Genomic DNA, 22290 nt, shown 5'->3' on the forward strand with positions numbered 1-22290 from the left:
CCCATCAGTAGGTGTTTAAAATCTCACCAACACCCATCAATAGGTGTTTAAAACTTACCAACACCCATCAGTAGGTGCAAAATTTTCTCATCAACACCCATCAGTAGGTGTTACAGACTTAGTATCCTTCAGTAGATACTTAACCACCTAGCATCCATCAGTAGATGCTATGTTCAGCAAAATATTCACAAAATCATGTTCAACAGATTAAAAATTACAAACCAAAATAAAATTAAATTTTTTTTTAAATCACTGGGTTGCCTCCCAGCAAGCGCTCTTTTAACGTCATTAGCTTGACCCAATAAAGCTCAAGTTCCTTCTTTATAGTTGATGTTGTCATTCCACCAACTCCTCAGCTGTTTCCTGTGAACTGTTTTGGTCCTTCTAGAATGTGGAGACTCTATCTCTATCATCTCCTTCTCTTTAAAGCCCTTTACAACCCACAACTTGTTCTTGATTCTTACAGGTGTGCCAAGTTGGAGTCTTCTTTTCTCCCAGTCACCAGGAATTTCTCCTCCTCTTCCAATCTTTTCTTCCTTGTGTACCTGAAACAACAAACAATGGTTACCTGCAACCTTGAGATTTTCATCTTTACGGCTAGTCATGGGTGCATCTTGAAATGCAGCTTTATAACTAGCTTCTTCCTCCTGTGTTTGCGTCTCATCTTTAAAGACGTCTATAACCACTCTCTCCTCCCTGTCCTGGAGCACCACTATACCTTCATTTACATCAATGATAGCTTTGGCCGTTTTCATAAACGGTCTTCCAAGTATGATAGGTATCTTCTCTGTCTCCATCTTCATCACCACAAAGTCTGCCAAGAACTGAAGTTTGCCAACACAAACTATAATGTCCTCTGCAATCCCACATGGCTCCTTTGAAGATCCATCGGCCATTACTAGACTAACCTTTACAGGTTTCACTTTAACATTGCCGATTTGCTCCAGTAAAGAATAAGGTATCAAGTTAACACTTGAACCTAAATCAAGGAGAGCTTTCTTCACCTTTTTCTTCCCTATGGTACAAGGGATAGAAAAACTGCCTGGATCTGTTGCTTTAGGAGGGAATGACTCTTTTTTAACAGTTATACACTCCTTTGCCTCATCATCTCTACGTCTTTTCTTTGTAGAGATTTCTTCATTAGATTTAGTGTAAACCGTATTCTGTTGTAGAATCTGTTCCCAAGGTGCATCATTATCCACCATTTTGAATAATTCTGTGAAGTCTAGTTGTTTCCCTTGATGGATTGGAAAAGGAAAAGTGCTTTTGCTCTCTATTTCTCTTCTCTCTTCTGTATCTAACTCAACTTTCTCATCATCAACACTCTCTACCACCTTGCACTCTTCTCTGGGGTTAACCTCAGTATTAGGCCCAAAATTTCTATTTGGCCTTTCTTCCACCTGTTTGGTGATCTGCCCCATCTGAATCTCTAAATTTTTTATAGCAGCTTCAGTGCTCTTTTGGGTAGACTCAGTTTTCTGTATGAAATTGTTGAGAGTTTCCTCCATCCTCATGGACCTTTCATTAAGCATAGATAATTGTTGCCATAAGGTGGGTTGCTGCTGCTGCTTATTATATTGACCAGCTTGCCCAGTTTGCCCTTGATCAATACTTGGGTGTGGTTTCCACCCCTGATTGTAGCTCCCTTGACGGTACTGATTGGTCATGTAGTTTACATCCTCTACGGCTTCAATTGGAAAGGCACATTGACCATTGATATGGTCGTCTCCACACAATTCGCACAACTGGGTTTGTACCTGTACAACAGTTTTCAACTCTTTGGGTAATTGAGCTAGAGTTTTGGTCAGAGTCTCCAGCTATTGAGTGAGAATTTTGTTTTGAGCTAGCAGGGCATCATGTGTCTGTAATTGGAGGACTCCTTTTTGCATAGGAGCTCCTCTCTCACTGTGTAGCTCATTATCACTAGTAGCCATGTTTTCTATAATCTCTGTTGCTTCCTCTGGAGTTTTCCATTTAATATTGCCTCCTGCTGAGGCATCCAGCATCATCTTGGTTTGTGAACCAAGTCCTCCAAGGAAAGTTAAGACTACTTCCTGATCTTCAAAACCATGCGTGGGAGTTTTACGTAACAAACTTTTATACCTGTCCCATGCATGCCCCAGTGATTCTTCCATGCCCTGCTTAAATGAAGAAATCTCTTGCTTGCCTTTTGTCACCTTAGATTGTGGGAAGTACTTGTTTAAGAATTTTGTGACCACTGCTTCCCACTCTGTGAAACTTTCTTCTGGGAAAGAATTCAACCAAAGCTTAGCATTGCCTCCCAATGAGAAAGGAAACAAGCTAAGTTTGATAGCTTCGTCTGGCACCCCATTAATCTTGACTGTGTTGCAAATCTCATTGAAGGTAGTGAGGTGCTCATATGGGCTTTCATGAGATAACCCATTAAATTGGTTGCTTTTCACCAGTTGAATCAGTGCTGGTTTGACCTCCATATTAGCTGCATTGACTCTAGGTCTAGCTATACTGTTAAAGTGCTGAGGTCCAGCTATATTGGTGTAGTCAGCAAGAGTTCTTCTAACATTGTTGTTGTCCATATTTTCTGTGCTCTGAACAGAACCTTGTGGTGATGATTGTAAGAGAGTTTCTGGAGAAGGGAAAAGTTCTCTAGATGTTCGGATTCTTCTCCTCCGTCTACTCTCGTCTAGACCTTCAAGTAGAGGTTCTGTTGTTTTCATGCTCCTTGTTCTAATTGCTTCCTGCATGCACAAGAAAACAAAACCCTAGAAAAGATTTGTTAGCACAAAAAGATATAGGAGAAGATATAGATTCAGAAGATAAAAGATTCAGAGGATAAGATAAAATAATATAAAATAAAATAAAATAAAATCTAATCTAATCAAATAAGATAAAATAAAATAAAATAAAATCTAATCTAATCAAATCAAATAAAATAAAATAAAATCTAATCTAATCAAATAAAATAAAATAAAATAAAATCTAATCTAATCAAATAAAATAAAAAAAATAAAATCTAATCTAATCAAATAAAATAAAATAAAATCTAATCTAGTCAAATCAAATCAAATCAAATAAAATCTAATCTAATCAAATAAAATAAAATAAAATAAAATCAAATAAGATAAAATAAAAACAAAAAAAACAGAAAATAAAAACATAAATTCAAAATTAAAGTCAAAGATAATCAATAATCACACAAATTAACCAGTTAAACCACGAGTCCCCGGCAACGGCGCCAAAAACTTGATGGACAAATTTATGATCACCAAAATATGATGTCACAAACTTGTTTTACAATCGGCAAGTATGACCGAATCGTTCAAGTAATAAACTTGGTAAGACCAAGTATCGTTCTTCCCAAAGGACTCACGACCTAGTTTAGTTGTGTGGTTTGTTGATTAGCTAAGACTTAAAGACGAAATATTTGGATTTTTATATGCAAAAGACGAAAATAAACATGTATGCATGAGGTTTTGATCAATGGCAAAAGCAAAAGATAAACACTTTCAATGAAATATATGTATGAATATGTTGTTGGGGTTCAATTTCATCTTATCCACTCTCATATATTTTAGGAATTCAACATTCAAATCATCATTGTTAATGCCACTCTCTAAAGTACCTTTCAAGAAGGCTTCTCCCTAATTACGAGTTCATACAATTCCTAGCATTCCTAATAATTAGTTCATCAAGTGCAGGAGCTTAAGGCAACCAATATACTTATTGGGAGAAATTCCCCGGATCTAGACTTCCTCGTACGTGCCCGTATCGACAAAACCAATAATCATGCATCGAATGAGTTAAACAACGCAAGCATTAAGCAAAGAGGAAAAACCCTAACTAATGATGAAGGAAAGCATAGGTCTTAAATATAAGATGTAAAAACAAATTCCATATATGAGAGCTTCAAAAGATTACATTGATTCCCCAACAAACATACAGAGTTTAGTTCACCATATTCATGGTGAACCTAGATGAATAACAATGAAAGAATGAAAGATAAAAACCCTAGAAAGGTCAAGAAGAAGCCTGAGCATCCAAGATCCTCCTTCAAAGGGGTGGAAGAAAGAGTGTTTGCTTCGTTTCTGCCAAGGATACCAACCCTAAGACATCTAGGTCTTTAAATAGGACATAAAAATAATAGAAAACGGGTCCAGGCCCAAACAGATCATAAAATCGCATAAAACTGGCCCAAAACTCGTCTGATTGACTTTTTTCGTATTCTGGTTGACTGGTTGACTTTCTTGGTTGACTGGTTGACTTTTCTGGTTGACTGGTTGACTTTTCTGGTTTCTGGTTGACTTTTCAGCATTCCAATCATTCGGTACTTCAATTCTTCTTTCAAATCATTCAATTAGCCTACAAACTAAAGGGAATCTTGCACAAAACCATTAAATTCACTTTCAACTCTCTTATTCACAAAACTAAAGCAAAAATATGAGTTCAAGCTAGTTTCTAAGTCTTAAAGGTTGCTTTTGGTATCAATTTTAAGCATAAAAATAACGGTTTTTCAACCGTTATCACTAGGAATGCTAGGAATTGTATGAACTCGTAATTAAGGATAGGCCTTCTTGCAAGGTGATTTAGAGAGTGGCATTAGCAATTGATGATAAGAATGATGAATTCCTAAAAGTATATGAGAGTGGATAAGATGAAATTGATAACCCCAACAACATACTCATCCATTTAATTCATTAAAGTGTTTGTTTTCCTCTTTTCCATTGATCAAATTCATGCATACATGTTTAATTATTGTCTTTTGCATTTAAACCCTACAATCAATTGTTAATAAGTCTTAAATAATCAACAAATCATATAGCTAACTAGGCCGTGAGTCCTTTGGGAAAACGATACTTGGACTTACCTAGTTTTATTACTTGATACGATTCGGTCACACTTGCCGATTGTTAAACAAGTTTGTGGCGCCGTTTTTCGGTGTTCATAAATTTGTCATCAAGTTTTTGGCGCCGTTGCTGGGGACTCGTGGTTTAACTAGTTCATTTGTGTGATTATTGATTATCTTTGACTTGAATTTTGAATTTTGCATTTTGAATTTTTGTTTTTTATTTTTTCTGTTTTTATTTTATTTTATTTTATTTTATTTTATTTTATTTTATTTTATTTTCTGTTTTTATTTTTTTTTTCTGTTTTCTGTTTTATTTTTATCTCTTATTTTATATCTTCTCTATCTTTTTGTGCTAACAATTGTTTTTAGGGTTTTGTGCCTAATGCCTACAGGATGCAATTCGGTCAAGAATTTAACTATATGGGCACTCAATTCTTCCAAGGTCAAAAAAGGAAAGCAAGAGATATCATCTTTCAGGCAAGGCATGGAGGAATCACTAGGTCATGCATGGGATAGGTACAAAAGCCTACTAAGAAAAACTCCCACACATGGTTTTGACGAAGTGGAAGTAGTCCTGATCTTCCTTGGAGGTCTTGGTTCACAAACCAAGATGATGCTTGACGCCTCAGCAGGAGAAAATATCAAATGGAAAACTCTAGAGGAAGCTACAGAAATCATTGAAAATATGGCTACAAGTGATAATGAACTAAACAGTGAAAGAGAAGCTCCTATTCAACAAAAAGGAGTTCTACAGTTACAAACCAATGATGCCTTGCTAGCACAGAACAAGAAACTAACTCAACAATTGGAGACTCTCACAAAAACGCTTGCACAACTGCCAAAAGAGTTAAACAATGTTGCACAGGTTCAACAACAGATGTGTGAACTATGTGGAGGTGACTGATGGACAAATTTATGAACACCAAAATATGATGTCACAAACTTGTTTTTCAATCGGCAAGTATGACCGAATCGTTCAAGTAATAAACTTGGTAAGACCAAGTATCGTTCTTCCCAAAGGACTCACGGCCTAGTTTAGTTGTGTGGTTAATTGATTAGCTAAGACTTAAAGACGAAATATTTGGATTTTTATATGCAAAAGACGAAAATTAAATATGTATGCATCTAGTTTTGATCAATGGCAAAAGCAAAAGATAAACATTTTCAATGAAATATATGTATGAATATGTTGTTGGGGGTCAATTTCATCTTATCCACTCTCATATATTTTAGGAATTCAACATTCAAATCATCATTGTTAATGCCACTCTCTAAAGTACCTTTCAAGAAGGCTTCTCCCTAATTACGAGTTCATACAATTCCTAGCATTCCTAATAATTAGTTCATAAGTGCAGGAGCTTAACGACAACCAATATAATATTGGGAGAAATTCCCCGGATCTAGACTTCCCCGTACGTGCCCGTATCGACAAAACCAATAATCATGCATCGAATGAGTTAAACAACGCAAGCATTAAGCAAAGAGGAAAAACCCTAACTAATGATGAAAGAAAGCATAAATCTTAAATAAAAGATGTAAAAACAAATTCCATATATGAGAGCTTCAAAAGATTACATTGATTCCCCAACAAACATACAGAGTTTAGTTCACCATATTCATGGTGAACCTAGATGAATAACAATGAAAGAATGAAAGATAAAACCCTAAAAAGGTGAAGAGGAAGCCTTAGCATCCAAGATCCTCCTTCAAAGTGGTGGAAGAGAGAGTGTTTTCTTCGTTCCAGCCAAAGATACCTAACCCTAGGAAACCCTAAAGCTTATATATTATTCGTAAATTACAGAAAATTAGGTCAAAGCCCATAAAAGTGCCGCTCAGCGGTAAAGTACCGCTCAGCGGTAAGTGCGTGAGTCGTTTCTTCCCCTCAGCGGGCATTTTGCCCCTCAGCGGACCTCTCGTAAGCTCCTGATTGCCGCTCAGCGGTAAACTGCCGCTGAGCGGTGACTTCGGCTTCTCCTTTTGCACTTTTTGATGTCTTTTCTGATTTCATCTCTCTCCTTCTTCACTTCTTTCACTAAATTCACCTTAAAACCTGCACAAAAACACTGAAATCAAGCATAAATCTATCCAGCTCTCTTATTTCTGAAAATATGAAGAAAAGCATGATTTCAAGCTAGTTTCTAAGTTTAAAGGTTGCTTTTAGTATCAATTTTAAGCATGAAAATAACAGTTTTTCAACTGTTATCAGTGACCATATCAATGGTCAATGCGCCTTTCCAGTGGAAGCTTTAGAGGATGTTAACTTCATGGCCAATTAATTTCCATACTGTCAGGGGAACTTCAATCAAGGGTGGAAACTACACCCAACCATTGGTCAAGGACAAAGTGGGCAAGTTGGAGAAATGGGCAATTTAACAAGCAACAGCAACAACCAACCTTATGGCAACAAATTTCTATACTTAATGAAAGATCAATAAGCATGGAAGAAACTCTTCAGCAATTCATACAAAAAACTGAATCTTCTCAAAAGAACACTGAAGCTGCTATTAAGAACTTGGAGATTCAGATGAGTCAAATTACAATGCAGTTGGAAGAAAGGCCTGACAAGAATTGTGGGGCTAATACTGACGTTAACCCAAGGGAAGAGTGTAAAGTGCTAGTGAATGTAAATGTTGAAGAAGTTGAGTTGGAAAAAGAAGAGAGAAAAGAGAGAGAAGAGAAAGAAGAAGAGAAAATTTGTGTGAAGATTGAGAAAGTGAGTAAAAAAAGAAAAGAAAAAAAGAAAGTGAGAGAAAAGAGAAAGAGGACGAGAGGAAGAGAGAGAGCATCATATGAAAAACCCTTTCGTCATCCAAAGAAGTATCATAGGAAGGAAAAGAAATTTAAGTGCTTTATGGAAATCTTCAAGAAATTGGAGATTAAAGTTCCTATGATTGAGACACTGCAACAGGTTCCTGGTTTGATCAAATTTCTGAAGAAGTTCAGTAGAAAGAAGAAGAAGAAGATGGAACATGAGCTTTATTGGGTCAAGCTAGTGACGTTAAAAGAGTGCTTGCTGGGAGGCAACCCAGTGATTTAAGAACTTTTAATTTTTGGTTTGCTGATGTAATTGTGAACTTTTGGGTATTTTTGTTTTTGTTATAAGTTTGTTACAGGGTTTACATCTACTGATGGATGTTAGGCGGAAGAGTATCTACTGAAGGATACTATGTTTGTATATACCTACTGATGGGTGTTGGTAAGAAAGATTTGCATCTACTGAAGGGTGCTAGAGGATTTTGGGTCAGGCTCATGACATTAAACAAGCGCTACCTGGGAGGCAACCCAGTTGATTGATTTTATCTGTATTGTTTGTTTTGATTCTGCTTTAGTTGCATGATAGGGATTGAATGTTTGAGTGATCTGAGAACTTAATTATAGGGATCAAGTGAGGGGCATGAGTAGGAGGCACCTAGGTTAAGCTAGGAAGAAGAAGAGCACTTCACGAAAGTGCCGCTGAGCGGTAGTGTCGCAGAATGGGCTTAGGTTGCCCCTTTGCAGAACCCGAGCCCATTATGGTATTTTTATACCCTAAGCTGCGCCTTAGCTTCTCTTTTCAGACTCTTCTCTGCGCACACACTCCTACATACTTTTTCAAAGGTTCTCTACAACTTTTCCCTCATCCCTCTTGAGAAAATCTCCTTTTTACTCGCTTTCTCACTAGTTTTCAATCTAAGTTTGGGGTTGGAAGAGAGTATCATAGCTTGAAAGCATTCTCATTTCATCTAGCATCTCCACCCAAGTAAGTCATGCATTTTTCATTCTAGGGTTCTTGAGTTTGAATTTGATTGTTAAAGCATGAATCTTTAGGGGTTTTGATTTCTATACATGATTTGATGATTTAATTGATGTTTGAACCGATTAAACTGAATGATTTTGATCTGGAAAACTGAAAAATGCATGTGGGTGGAGTTAGGACAGGTTAAAAATGAAGTTTTCAAAAATCTGCAGAGTCACTGCTCAGGGGTAAATTGCCGCTGAGCGGCACTCGGAGAGACATGCTGTTTTTGCTGAGTTGCGTTCTGGATTGATGCACTGGTGGCGCTGAGGGGTGATTTTAACCCTCAGCGGTGGTTTAGCTTCGAAATAAGGTGTTATCTGTGTTTTACTAATGATTAACAACATGTTTTGTTTTTTTGTATCTGTGTCTGATGTAGGAATGGCATCCTCTTCAGGCAAAAGAAGGAAAACCATGGCATTCAAAAGAAAAGAAAAGGAACCAGAACAACCCCATTCTAGTAGGTTCCTATCTCGCAAACATGAGAAGCACTTGAAGGTGGTCCAAGATAGGAGACTCCTTATGGAGAGAAAGGTTGGAATGATACCTAACTTTGCTCCTCAATTTGGAGAGCAATTGTTAGGGAATGATTGGGGGAAGCTAGCCACATACCCTACACCTGCCAATATAGCTGTGGTGAAAGAATTCTACACTAATGCAAGAAAGATTGGTGATTATCCAGCTGAGAATTACCTAGGCTATGTCAGAGGCCATGCTATTAGGTACGATCCTGATTCCATCAACAACTTCTTGGATACTGTGTGGGCTGGTGAACAGTGCCAGTTTGCTCTTTGTATGAAAGAAGGCGCTGATTTTGATGATGTGGAGAGAGTTTTATGTGTACATGGAGGACATTTTCAGAGGAACAGAACTGGCGCTGTGGTGAACATTAGGAGAACTGACTTGACTCCTCTTACAAAGTATTGGATGGCATTTTCTCATGCCAACATTCAGCCATGTTCTCATGTGTCAGATGATGACAAATTTATGAACACCGAAAACGGTGCCACAAACTTGTTTAACAATCGGCAAGTGTGACTGAATCGTATCAAGTAATAAACTCGGTAAGACCAAGTATCGTTCTCCCAAAGGACTCACGGCCTAGTTTAGCTATATGATTTGTTGATTATTTAAGACTTAAGAACAAATTGATTGTAAGTTTTAATGCAAATGACAGTAATTAAATATGTATGCATGAATTTGATCAATGGTGAAAAACAGAGTACAAAGACTTCAATGAATTAGATAGATGAGTATGTTGTTGGGGTTATCAATTTCATCTTATCCACTCTCATATACTTTTAGGAATTCATCATTCTTATCATCAATGCTAATGCCACTCTCTAAATCACCTTGCAAGAAGGCCTATCCTTAATTACGAGTTCATACAATTCCTAGCATTCCTAGTAATTAGTTCTTAAAGTGCAGGAGCTTAAAGGCAACCAATATGTTATTGGGAGAAATTCCCCGGATCTAGACTTCCCCGTACGTTCCCGTATCGACAAAATCAATAATCATGGCAATGAATGAGTTAAACAAAGCAATAATCAATAAGACTTTAAAACACAAATTCCATATATGAGAGTTTCACAAGACTACATTGATTCCCCAACAACAATTCAAGGTTTAGTTCACCATATTGATGGTGAAACTAGATGAACAATAATGAAAGAATGAAAGATAGAACCCTAGAAAGAGGAGGAGGTAGTCTGAGCATCCAAGATCTTCCTTCAAGGGGTGGAAAAGAGAGTGTTTGCTTCGTCTCTGCCAAAGATACAAACCCTAGGACGTCCTAAAGCTTATATACTATTCTAAAATTACAGAAAATTAGGCCCAAGCCCAAAATAGTCCCGCTCAGCGGTAAGTGCGTGAGTTGTTTTTCACCCCTCAGCGGCCTTTTCACCCCTCAGCGGAGCCAACGTGACTGCCTGAGTGCCGCTCAGCGATAAATTGCCGCTGAGCGGCAGTTGCGACTTCTCCTTTTGCACTTTTTTGATGTCTTTTCTGATTCCATCTCTATCCTTCTTCACTTCTTTCACCAAAATCACCTTAACACCTGCATAAAACACTGAAATCAAGCATAAACCTGTCTAGCTCTCTTATTTCTAAAAATATACCCAAAAGCATGATTTCAAGCTAGTTTCTAAGTGTTAAAGGTTGCTTTTAGTATCAATTTTAAGCATGAAAATAACAGTTTTTCAACTGTTATCACAACCCCAAACTTAGAACTTTGCTTGTCCTCAAGCAAACAAGATGTAACTCAATCTTCTACCAATCCTTATAATGGTTCACTCATTCAAAAATCTTCTTTTCAAGATAAGTAAAAACTTCAATCAAACTCATGACAAAGATTTCAATCAAGACGTGCACATGCTTTGGTGTTCACAAAGTGACTTAATATCCAACAAATGTTATTTTTCATGAATGATCAATCAACTAAACATGGATGTTCATGTGCTCAATGAATATTTCCTCACTAGGTAAAGTGTTTCACTCAAACACAAGTGTATAAGAGGTAATCACTCATTCACTCTACTATCACAATGTCACATGAATTGTCTTTGCCTTTCATTTAACCACAATCAAATAAATTCACAAGAATGCATCATCACAAGGACTTTTTCAATGGCTTATAATGTGGCTAGGCTAACAAGAAAATTGGTTTTTCTGGATCACAAAACCCTTGAGTTAAGAGAATCATATCAACACAATCATTCTTATTTATTCCCAACTTTCTTTTGCATTGAGCTTTGCTTTTTTTCTTTTCTTTCTCTTTTTCTTTTTCTTTTCACATAGTTAATTATTAGCTCTTAGCTCAATGCTTTCAATTTCCCTTTCTATTTTCCAACAACCCCAAACTTGAACATTTGTCAATACCACAAAATATTTTCTACTTAACTCAAGGTAAAGCTTGTCAACAAGGGTTTTCAAATCATGTTCAAGGCTAAGGGTTCAAAGGATAGAACACAATGTGTTCTCTTTTAGTGGCTAATCATGAAATTGGCTAATATAAGGGTTACCAACAAATGGCCTTGATCATATGATGCAAACAAGCAAGTAATTCAATCATAGAAAACCTGGGCAAAGTCATTCATGCTTCCAAAAGAATAGTATTCATTCACACAAACTCTGGAGCTCAAAACCTCACATATAAGCTCATTCACATTTGACATAAACATCCTGCTTAATATCACAATCACAATCACAACATCATGCATTTGTTCACAAAGCTTGTGAATCACCTGTATAAGCATATAATGTACATCTCCACATCAATCAATATCAAAGCATCATCAAGCATTACTTTATCAAACAATCACAATCACAAGCAAACCATCATAACAGACAAAGTTTTCAATTGAGTACATCAAACCCTATTCTAAAAACAAAAGTGATTGATAAAACAAATCCTACTCTAGTGCTTTGAAAAACTCAGCCCCATCAATGATGCTCTCTCCCAACCCCAAACTTATATGGAAAACTAGTGAGAAAGTGAGTGGAAGGGAGATTTTCTAAAGAGGAATGAAAGGAAAAATGTAGAGAACCTTTGGAAAAGGATTTAGGAGTGTGTGTGCAGAGAAGAATATAAAAATAGAGACCAAAGCGTGACTTAGGGTATAAAAATACCCTAATGGACTCAGGTTCCGCTAAGGGGCAACCTAAACCCATTTCACGACACTACCGCTCAGTGGCACTTTCGTGTTGTGCTTTTCTTCTTCCTAGCTTAACCTAGGTGCCTCTTACTCATGCCCCTCACTTGCTCCCTGTAATTAAGTTCTCAGATCACTCAAACATTCAATCCCTATCATGCAACTAAAGCAGAATCAAAACAAACAATATAGATAAAATCAATCAACTGGGTTGCCTCACAGGTAGCACTTGTTTAACGTCACGAGCCTGACCCAAAATCCACCAACACCCATCAGTAGGTGCAAAACTTTCTTACCAACACCCATAAGTAGATGTAACAAACCTAGTATCCTTCAGTGGATACTTAACCACCTAGCATCCTTCAGTAGATGCTATATCTCTGTAACAAAATTATAACAAAAACAAAAATACCCAAAAGTTCAAAATTACATCACCAAACCAAAAATTAAAAGTTCTTAAATCACTGGGTTGCCTCCCAGCAAGCGCTCTTTTAACGTCATTAGCTTGACCCAATAAAGTTCAAGTTCCTTCTTGCTGGTTGATGTCCATATTCCACCAACTCCTCAACTGCTTCCGGTGTACTGTTTTGACTCTTCTAGAATATGGAGACTCTATCTCTATCATCTCCTTTTCTTTATAGCCTTTCACAACCCACAATTTTATTTTTGAATCTCACAGGTGTACCCAGTTGGAGTTGTTCTTTCATCCAGTCATCAGGAACTTTCATTCCTCTTCCAATCTTTTCTTTTTCCGGTACCTGAAACATTAAACAATGTTTACCTTTAACCTTGGGCTTTTCATCTTGAGAGCTAGTCATGAGTACATCTTGAAATGCAGCTTTATGACTAGCTTCTTCCTCCTGCATCTGCCTCTCTTCTTTGAAGACATCTACAACAACTCTCTATTCTCTGTCTTGGAGCACCACTATACCTTCGTTCACATCAATGATAGCTTTGGCCGTTTTCATAAACGGTCTTCCAAGAATAATGGGTATCTTTTCAGTCTCCATCTCCATCATCACAAAGTCTACCAAGAACTGGAGTTTGCCCACACAAACTATAATATCTTCTGCTATTCCACAGGGTTCCTTTGAAGATCCATCTGCCATTACTAAGTTAACCTTTATAGGCTTCACATCAACATCATCGATCTGCTCCAGTAAAGAATAAGGTATCAAGTTAACACTTGATCCTAAATCGAGTAAGGCCTTGTTTATCCTTTTCTTCCCTATTGTGCATGGAATGGAGAAACCTCCTGGATCTTTTGCCTTTAGAGGGAATGGCTCCTTTTTAACAGCTTTATACTTCTTTGTATCATCATCTCTACGTCTTTTCCTTGTAGATACTTCTTCCTCAGGTTTAGTATAAACTGCAATTTGTTGTAATATCTGATTCCAAGGTACATCATTGTCCACCATCTTGAATAATTCTGTAAAATCAAATTGCTTCTCTTGATTTATTGGAAAAGGAAAAATATCATTACTCTCTATCTCTCTTCTCTCTCCTTTCTCTTTTCTCTCTTTTTCTTTTTCTCTCTCTTCTTTTTCTTTTTCTCTCTTTTCTCTCTCTTATTTTTCTTGCTCTCCTTCTTCTAACTCAACTCTCTCATCATTTGTACTCTCCACCACTTTGCATTCTTCCCTGGGGTTAACCTCAGTATTAGCCCCAAAATTTTTGTTTGGCCTCTCTTCCAACTGCTTGGTAATCTGACCCATTTGAGTCTCCCAATTCTTAATAGAAGCCTCAGTGCTCTTTTGAGTAGACTCATTTTTCTGTATGAACTAATGAAGAGTTTCTTCCATCCTTATTGACCTTTCATTAAGTATAGCAATCTGTTGCCATAAGGTTGGTTGTTGCTTGATAACAGTTGAAAAACTGTTATTTTCATGCTTAAAATTGATACTAAAAGCAACCTTTAACACTTAGAAACTAGCTTGAAATCATGCTTTTGGTTATATTTTCAGAAATAAGAGAGGTAGACAAGTTTATGCTTGATTTCAGTGTTTTGTACAGGTTTTAAGGTGAATTTAGTGAAAGAAGTGAAGAAGTATAGAAATGGAATCAGAAAAGACATCAAAAAGTGCAAAAGGAGAAGTCGAAGTTACCGCTCAGCGGTAGTTTACCGCTGAGCGGCACTCAGGAACCAACGTTGGCTCCGCTGAGGGGTGAAAAGGCCGCTGAGGGGAGAAAAACAACTCACGCACTTACCGCTGAGCGGTAGTTTACCGCTGAGCGGCACTATTTTGGGCTTGGGCCTAATTTTCTGTATTTTTAGAATAGTATATAAGCTTTAGGACGTCCTAGGGTTTGTATCTTTGGCGGAGACGAAGCAAACACTCTCTTTTCCACCCCTTGATGGAAGATCTTGGATGCTGAGGCTACCTCCTCCTCTTTCTAGGGTTCTATCTTTCTTTCATTCATTATTGTTCATCTAGTTTCACCATGAATATGGTGAACTAAACCTTGTATTGTTGTTGGGGAATCAATGTAGTCTTGTGAAACTCTCATATATGGAATTTGTTTTAATGTCTTATATTAAGATATATGCTTTCTTTCATCTTTAGCTAGGGTTTTTCCTCTTTGCTTAATGCTTGCTTTGTTTAACTCATTCATTGCCATGATTATTGATTTTGTCGATACGGGGAAGTCTAGATCCGGGGAATTTCTGCCAATAGCATATTGGTTGCCTTTAAGCTCCTGCACTTTAAGAACTAATTACTAGGAATGCTAGGAATTGTATGAACTCGTAATTAAGGATAGGCCTTCTTGCAAGGTGATTTAGAGAATGACATTAGCATTGATGATAAGAATGATGAATTCCTAAAAGTATATGAGAGTGGATAAGATGAAATTGATAACCCCAACAACATACTCATCCATCTAATTCATTGAAGTGTTTGTATTATGTTTTTCTCCATTGATCAAATTCATGCATACATATTTAATTACTGTTTCTTGCATTGAAACCTACAATTAAATTGTTCTTAAGTCTTAAATAATGAACAAATCACATAGCTAAACTAGGTCGTGAGTCCTTTGGGAAAATGATACTTGGTCTTACCTTGTTTTCTTACTTGATACGATTCGGTCACACTTGCCGATTGTGAAACAAGTTTGTGGCACCGTTTTTCGGTGTTCATAAATTTTTCATCAAGTTTTTGGCGCTGTTGCCGGGGACTCGTGGTTTAACTAGTTCATTTGTGTGATTATTGATTATCTTTGACTTGAATTTTGAATTTTGAATTTTGAATTTCTGTTTTTATTTTTTCTGTTTTTATTTTTATTTTATTTTATTTTATTTTATTTTCTGTTTTTATTTTATCTTCTTATCTCTTATCTTATATCTTCTTTTATATCTTTTTGTGCTAACCAATTTTTCTAGGGTTTTGTTTTCTTGTGTATGCAGGAAGCAATCCGAAGTAGGAGCAAGAAAACTGCAGAACCTCTTCTTGAAGGTTTAGACGAGAGTAGACAGAGGAGAAGAATCTGTACATCTAGAGAACTTTTTCCTCCTCCGGAAACTCTGTTACAACCATCACCACAAGGTTCTGACCATAGCATTGAGAATATGGAGAATAATAATGCCAGAAGAACTCTTGCAGATTACACAAATATAGCTGGACCTCAACATTTTAATAGCATAGCAAGACCGAGGGTCAACGCAGTCAACATGGAGGTTAAGCCAGCATTAATCCAACTGGTGAAGAGTAATCAATTTAATGGGTTGTCTCACGAAAACCCATATGAGCACCTCACCACTTTTAATGAGATCTGCAACACGGTGAAAATAAATGGGGTGCCAGACGAAGCAGTCAAACTTAGCTTGTTTCCATTCTCCCTAGGAGGCAACGCTAAGCTTTGGTTAAATTCTTTTCCAGAAGAAAGCTTTACAGAGTGGGAAGCAGTGGTGACCAAGTTTCTAAACAAATACTTTCCACAATCAAAAGTAAATAAAGGAAAGCAAGAGATTTCATCATTCAGGCAAGGCATGGAGGAATCACTGCGGCCTGCATGGGATATGTATAAAAGCTTATTAAGAAAGACACCCACACATGGCTTTGATGATGTGCAAGTAGTCCTAACCTTCCTTGGAGGTCTTGGTTCACAAACCAAGATGATGCTTGACGCCTCAGCAGGAGGAAATATCAAATGGAAAACTCCAGAGGAAGCTACAGAAATCATTGACAATATGGCTACTAGTGACAATGAGCTCAACATTGAAAGCAGATATCTTAGTCATAAGGAGTTGCTACAATCAAATGATGCTCTGCTTACTCAAAATAAAATTATTTCTCAACAGTTGGAAGAAGTAATTATGAAACTTTCTCAATTACTGATACAAGAAGGCCTAGCACCATTGGACCTATCACAAGAGGGATGATCAAGAAGCTACAAGATGAGTACTCTCCCAAAGGCCAAACCCTCTTTGCTATCTTTGGATGGAAGATTGGAGACCTAGAAGATGCTTTTAAGATGCCAAAGCATGGAGAAGGGTAAAAGTGGACTTTGACACATGGGGGGTGTGCATAGTAGCCTAAGGGGTAGTATTAGCTTATTTTAATTCCACTTATACGCTTATGTAATAAGCCACGTGAATAACATGGCTTTTAGAAAGCTATCACATTTTGCACATGTGGGTAAGCCTACCATTTCCTCAAGCCAACTTCCATTTCACTTCACATAATCACTTCAATCCGCTGCAAACATTGCACTCAGTCCAGCCAAAATAGAGAGCCTTCTCTGCTACAACTTTTCCAGCACTGAACCATGCTTTCTTGACTATTCCATGGCTTCTTCAGTTGCAGCAGAGCTGGTTGTTTCCTTCAGTCTCACGGATCTGCTCCTATGCATCCTCCTTGATGCATCAAGTGGTATCATGAGCCTTGGTTCAAGTTAGAACCGTGAGATAAGTCCAGATTTCTTTCATTTCTTTGCTGTCAAAAATTTCCTGGTTGTTCTTGATGTTTTCTGAAAATTCTGCACTGTTTTCATCAATCATTGCTGTGTCTAGGATCTACTCTTACTTTCATTGGCTACTAGCTGTCTTTGCTTGAGTGTTCCTTCATTTTATTCGGCTATCATTGATTGTTTGAGTCTATTTTTACCATTTAAACATCATTTCTGGTTTTGTCTTAAGTCTTGTTAGTTACTTTGCTGTTTTTGTTATCAAATATGGTTTTCAACCAAGTTTTACCAAAAATCTGAGTTGTTTGAATGTGGCTACACTAATTAAGAGCAATGAATACTTCAGAAATGTGCTCAGGTGTTTAGATTCTACCATTCAAACTCAAATTTGTGCAGGTTATTCAAATCTGACAGCATTTCAGTTTCTGTTTTCTTTTGTGCTGCATTGCCACTGTTCTTATGGTCATTTACTGTTCTATTGAACAGCAGTTGATTGATCCATTGTCTGAACCATTTGGAAGATGAAATGAGTTGATTCCAAATAGTTTGTCATGTGGCAAGAGTGTCCAAGCATTTGGCCGAGATGCATGTGTTTTCATTGAGTAAATTCTGCCTAATTGTGTGTGGTTAGTATTAGATCATTGCTAACCATCCTCAACACTGAATTTCTGCATTTGTGCAACTTTCAAATACCATTTCTAACTCCTCTTTGCTGTTTTCAAATCAGAATTACTTTTGAATCAAAATTTGACCATGCTAGTTGTTAAATTTAGCTGAAATATGGTACTACAGTAGTGATTTTCTGTTTTATATAGTTTTGATGCATCCAATTAGTTCCAACAAGTCATAATTCATCATCAAAACATGTTTGAATCATTGGAAAATAACTAGGCGCAGTACTGTTCATTTGGTATATTTTACTGCATTGAAAAATTGACTCTGCTGCTGGTTTTTTTTTGTCAATTTCTGCACTGTATTACTTTGCTTGATTCATCACATTTAGATGTAGTAAAAGCCATGGTCCATTTAGAATATCAAGATAACAATTCAAAAGAGATATTACATATGTTAAAAGGCACTTAGGACCATTGCATCATTAGTTTCGAAAGTTTGAAGTGTATAGTAGTGTTGCTGTTAAAATCTGGTGCAGAAATCTGGTGCAAATCATTCAGACATTTCATCAAACAGTTTTGTCAATTTTCAATGCATAGCCAATTCGTGTGTGATTCTGATCTAAAGTCTTTTCTTGTGTTTTAAATCTGATATAGAACCATTCTTAGGATCTATTTGAGGTGCCACCGTGTTTGAAACTCCTTTCATTGCTTGATTTTCGATTTTTCTACATTCTGCACACCAACTGTTTGAAAAAATTTCCTGGTGTTGCTGTCTTTTGGTTGTGAAAATTACAGCACTTGAGGTGATATTTTCAGTGATTAATTGGCTTGTTGGATACGTGGTTTATACCTCAGGAGGTGTATCACAATTGGAAGCATCAAAGAAGGTTCAATGAAGAGGAGCAAAGACAAGAAGATGGCAATTTGGATGGGAAAACTGTGACAATTATGCACTTCCAAAGTATGTTGCAGCAAGTGCCAAAGCTGCACTCTTGAGTGATCACTTGCAGCTGAGAGGATTGGTGTGAATTAAGCATAGTTCACTCTTTGTTTTTGAGAAGCCAAAGCTGCACACATCTTTCCCTTAGCCAATTCGCATATTTTTTCTTACAAATTACCAAATTTCTTTGTAATTTCCATTGGTTTTCTTTGGTTGTAAGTTCCAAATCCAAGCAAGTGAGGTGCTAGAGTTCACAAGTGCTCTTCCCTCATTTGTAACTAGACTTAAAAGAAGTCTTACAACCTAAAATTGAGTAGTCGGTGAGTGTGTCTTAGATCCAAAGTCTAAGCCTCACCTAGGAGACCTCACTTTAATTGCTTTTCCAATTCTCGCCTAGATAGTATATATCTTGTGCGAATAGGAAGCTCTCTTAGGGGTCCGAATTTAGAGTTAGGTTGTGTCTTTTCTTGGCTTTGTGTTTTCTTTGTTGTCTTTAAGACTTAAGTGGATTTAAGAGTAATTTTGATCTAAGGACTCTAGTAAGTAACTAGAAGCATATTTGGCAAGGATAAGGCTTGGTACTTAAGCATTCCTAGTGAATCACCTCCCTTACCTGGAATATTGCTTTCAAGTGAAAAGCTCTAGTCTTTACTTCAAGAATAACATTTAAGTCCATCATAATGTCTAGAAGGCATTCTCCTAGGATTAGTGATAGTGAAAAAGAACATTTTTCTCTTCAAACTTTAGTTAATGAATTCAAGGAAATAAGAAGAGAAATGAATGAAGAGAAAGCCAATAGAGAGCTTCAAAATGCTGTTATTCAAGATGAGTTGAGAATGATAAGGAAAAGTAAGTCTAGGGGAAGTCAGAGTGAAAACTCTCAAGAGGGAGGGATGTCTATGAGTCTGGGTGATTATTATCCTCATCAGCCTTCTACTTCTAGAAGGCATAGAAGAAATTCTCATGCACCCCCACCCCCTAGAGAAGTCAATGTGGTGTTGCCTCCCTTCCATGGGAAGGACAATGTAGAGGCTTATCTTGATTGGGAGATGAAGGTAGAACAATTGTTTGAATGCCATCAAGTGAGTGAAGAGAGGAAGGTCTCTCTAGCTACCCTAAGCTTTCAAGGGTATGCAATGTATTGGTGGACTGCCTTGGTCCAAGAGAGGCTTAGACATCAAGCCCCTCCCATTCACTATTGGAATGATCTCAAGTCTGCCCTTAGGAGGAGACACATTCCCTCCTACTACAATAGAGAACTCATGGATAAACTCCAAAGGTTACAACAAAGGTCTATGACAGTTGAGGAATATAGACAAAAGATGGAGTTGTATATGATGAGGGCAGGCATAGTAGAAGGTCCAGAAACTACTTTAGCTAGATTTTTAAGTGGGCTCAATTTTGACATAAGAGATAGGGTTGAACTTCTACCTTATAGAGATTTGAATGATCTTGTTCAAATGTGTATAAAGGTAGAACAACAAAACTTGAGAAAATCTTCTTCTAAAAGAATTCAAGTTCAACCTACTTTTGAAAAGAAAATTTTTAAAGAAAAAGAGCCATTTAAACCTCTAGCCAAAATAGAAGAGAGACCCAAGAAAGAAAGACCCTCACACACCAGAACAAGTGAAATCAAATGCTTCAAATGTCTAGGAAGGGGTCATGTAGCTACTCCATGTCCTACAAAAAGAAAAATTATTTTGAAAGGCAAGGACATTTATAGTAGTGAAAGTGACACCCCAACTAGTACAAGTGATAGTGAGGAAGAAGAGAGGGAAGAGGAAATATATGCTGATGATGGGCAACTTCTCATGGTGAGAAGGATACTTAGCAACCAACCAAGTCTTGAACACATATCACAAAGAGAGAACATCTTTCACACAAGATGTAAAATTCAAGAAAATCATTGTTCTCTCATTGTTGATAGTGGATCTTGTTGCAATTGTTGTAGCACAAGGTTGGTTGAGAAGTTGAAGCTTGATATTATACCCCATCCAAAACCTTATAAACTTCATTGGCTAAATGAAGATGGGGATATAATAGTCAAGAATCAAGTGAAGTTGGCATTTTCCATTGGGAACTTCAAAGATGAAGTTTTATGTGATATAGTTCTCATGGAAACATGTCATGTGTTATTGGGGAGACCATGGCAATTTGATCATCAAACTATCCATCATGGTCTAAACAATACCATCACTATCCATCAAAAGGACAAAAAGTTTGTGCTTCATCCTTTGACTCCTACCCAAGTGGCTAAGGATCAAGCACAAATGAAGTCTTTAAGAAAGCAAGAACATGATCAAAAGAAAAAGTCAAAAAGAAAGGAGGGTATAGCAACAAGTGTGCCACCTAAGGTCACTCAACATGAAGTTCTTTTAAACAAAAAGACTTTAATCAATACACTTCAAGTCGAGCAACCTTCACATCTTCTTCTTTGTCAAGGGACACTTACATGCACATCTAGTGATTCAAAGACTTCAACTCCTTCTCCATCCATTCAAAAACTTTTGAAAGAATTTGATGATCTATTCCCACAAGAAATTCCAAAAGGGCTTCCACCCATAAGAGGAATTGAACATCAAATTGATTTCATTCCAGGGGCAGTTCTTCCTAATAGGCCAGCCTATAGGACAAACCCCCAAGAAACTAAGGAGATTGAGACACAAGTCCAAGAGTTGCTAGATAAAGGCTTAGTTCAAAAGAGTCTAAGTCCCTGTGCTGTACCAGTGTTGCTTGTACCAAAAAAAGATGGGAAGTGGCGCATGTGTTGTGATTGTAGGGCTATCAACAACATCACAATCAAGTATAGACATCCCATTCCTAGGCTTGATGATATGTTGGATGAATTGCATGGAGCACAAATATTTTCAAAGGTAGATTTAAAAAGTGGCTATCACCAAATAAGAATTAAAGAAGGTGATGAATGGAAAACTGCCTTTAAGACCAAGTTTGGATTATATGAATGGCTAGTTATGCCTTTTGGTCTTACAAATGCTCCAAGCACATTCATGAGACTTATGAATCATGTCCTTAGGGATTGCATTGGGAAGTTTGTAGTTGTCTACTTTGATGACATCTTGGTATATAGTCAAAATTTGCAAACTCATGAAAATCATTTGAGAGTTGTTTTAACAATTCTTAGAAAACACAAATTGTTTGCAAACTTTGACAAGTGTACCTTTTGTGTTGATAGTGTCATATTTCTTGGATTTGTGGTCACCAAAAATGGGGTTCATGTGGACCCAGAAAAAATAAAGGCCATCCAAGATTGGCCTCCTCCAAAGAATGTAGGAGAAGTAAGGAGCTTCCATGGGTTGGCAAGCTTTTATAGAAGATTTGTTCCTAACTTCTCTAGTCTTGCTTCACCCCTCAATGAGTTGGTGAAAAAAGATGTTACATTCCATTGGGGGGATAAACAACAAAAAACTTTTGAGCTACTCAAAGAGAAGCTCACACAAGCACCCATTCAAGCTTTGCCAAATTTTTCCAAAACTTTTGAGCTAGAATGTGATGCTTCAGGATTTGGTATAGGTGCAGTATTATTACAAGAAGGACACCCAATTGCATACTTTAGTGAAAAA

Source organism: Vigna umbellata, chromosome 2, assembly GCF_029865625.1.
Source record: "Vigna umbellata cultivar VRB3 chromosome 2, Vumbellata_1.0, whole genome shotgun sequence".
Taxonomy (NCBI): Eukaryota; Viridiplantae; Streptophyta; class Magnoliopsida; order Fabales; family Fabaceae; genus Vigna; species Vigna umbellata.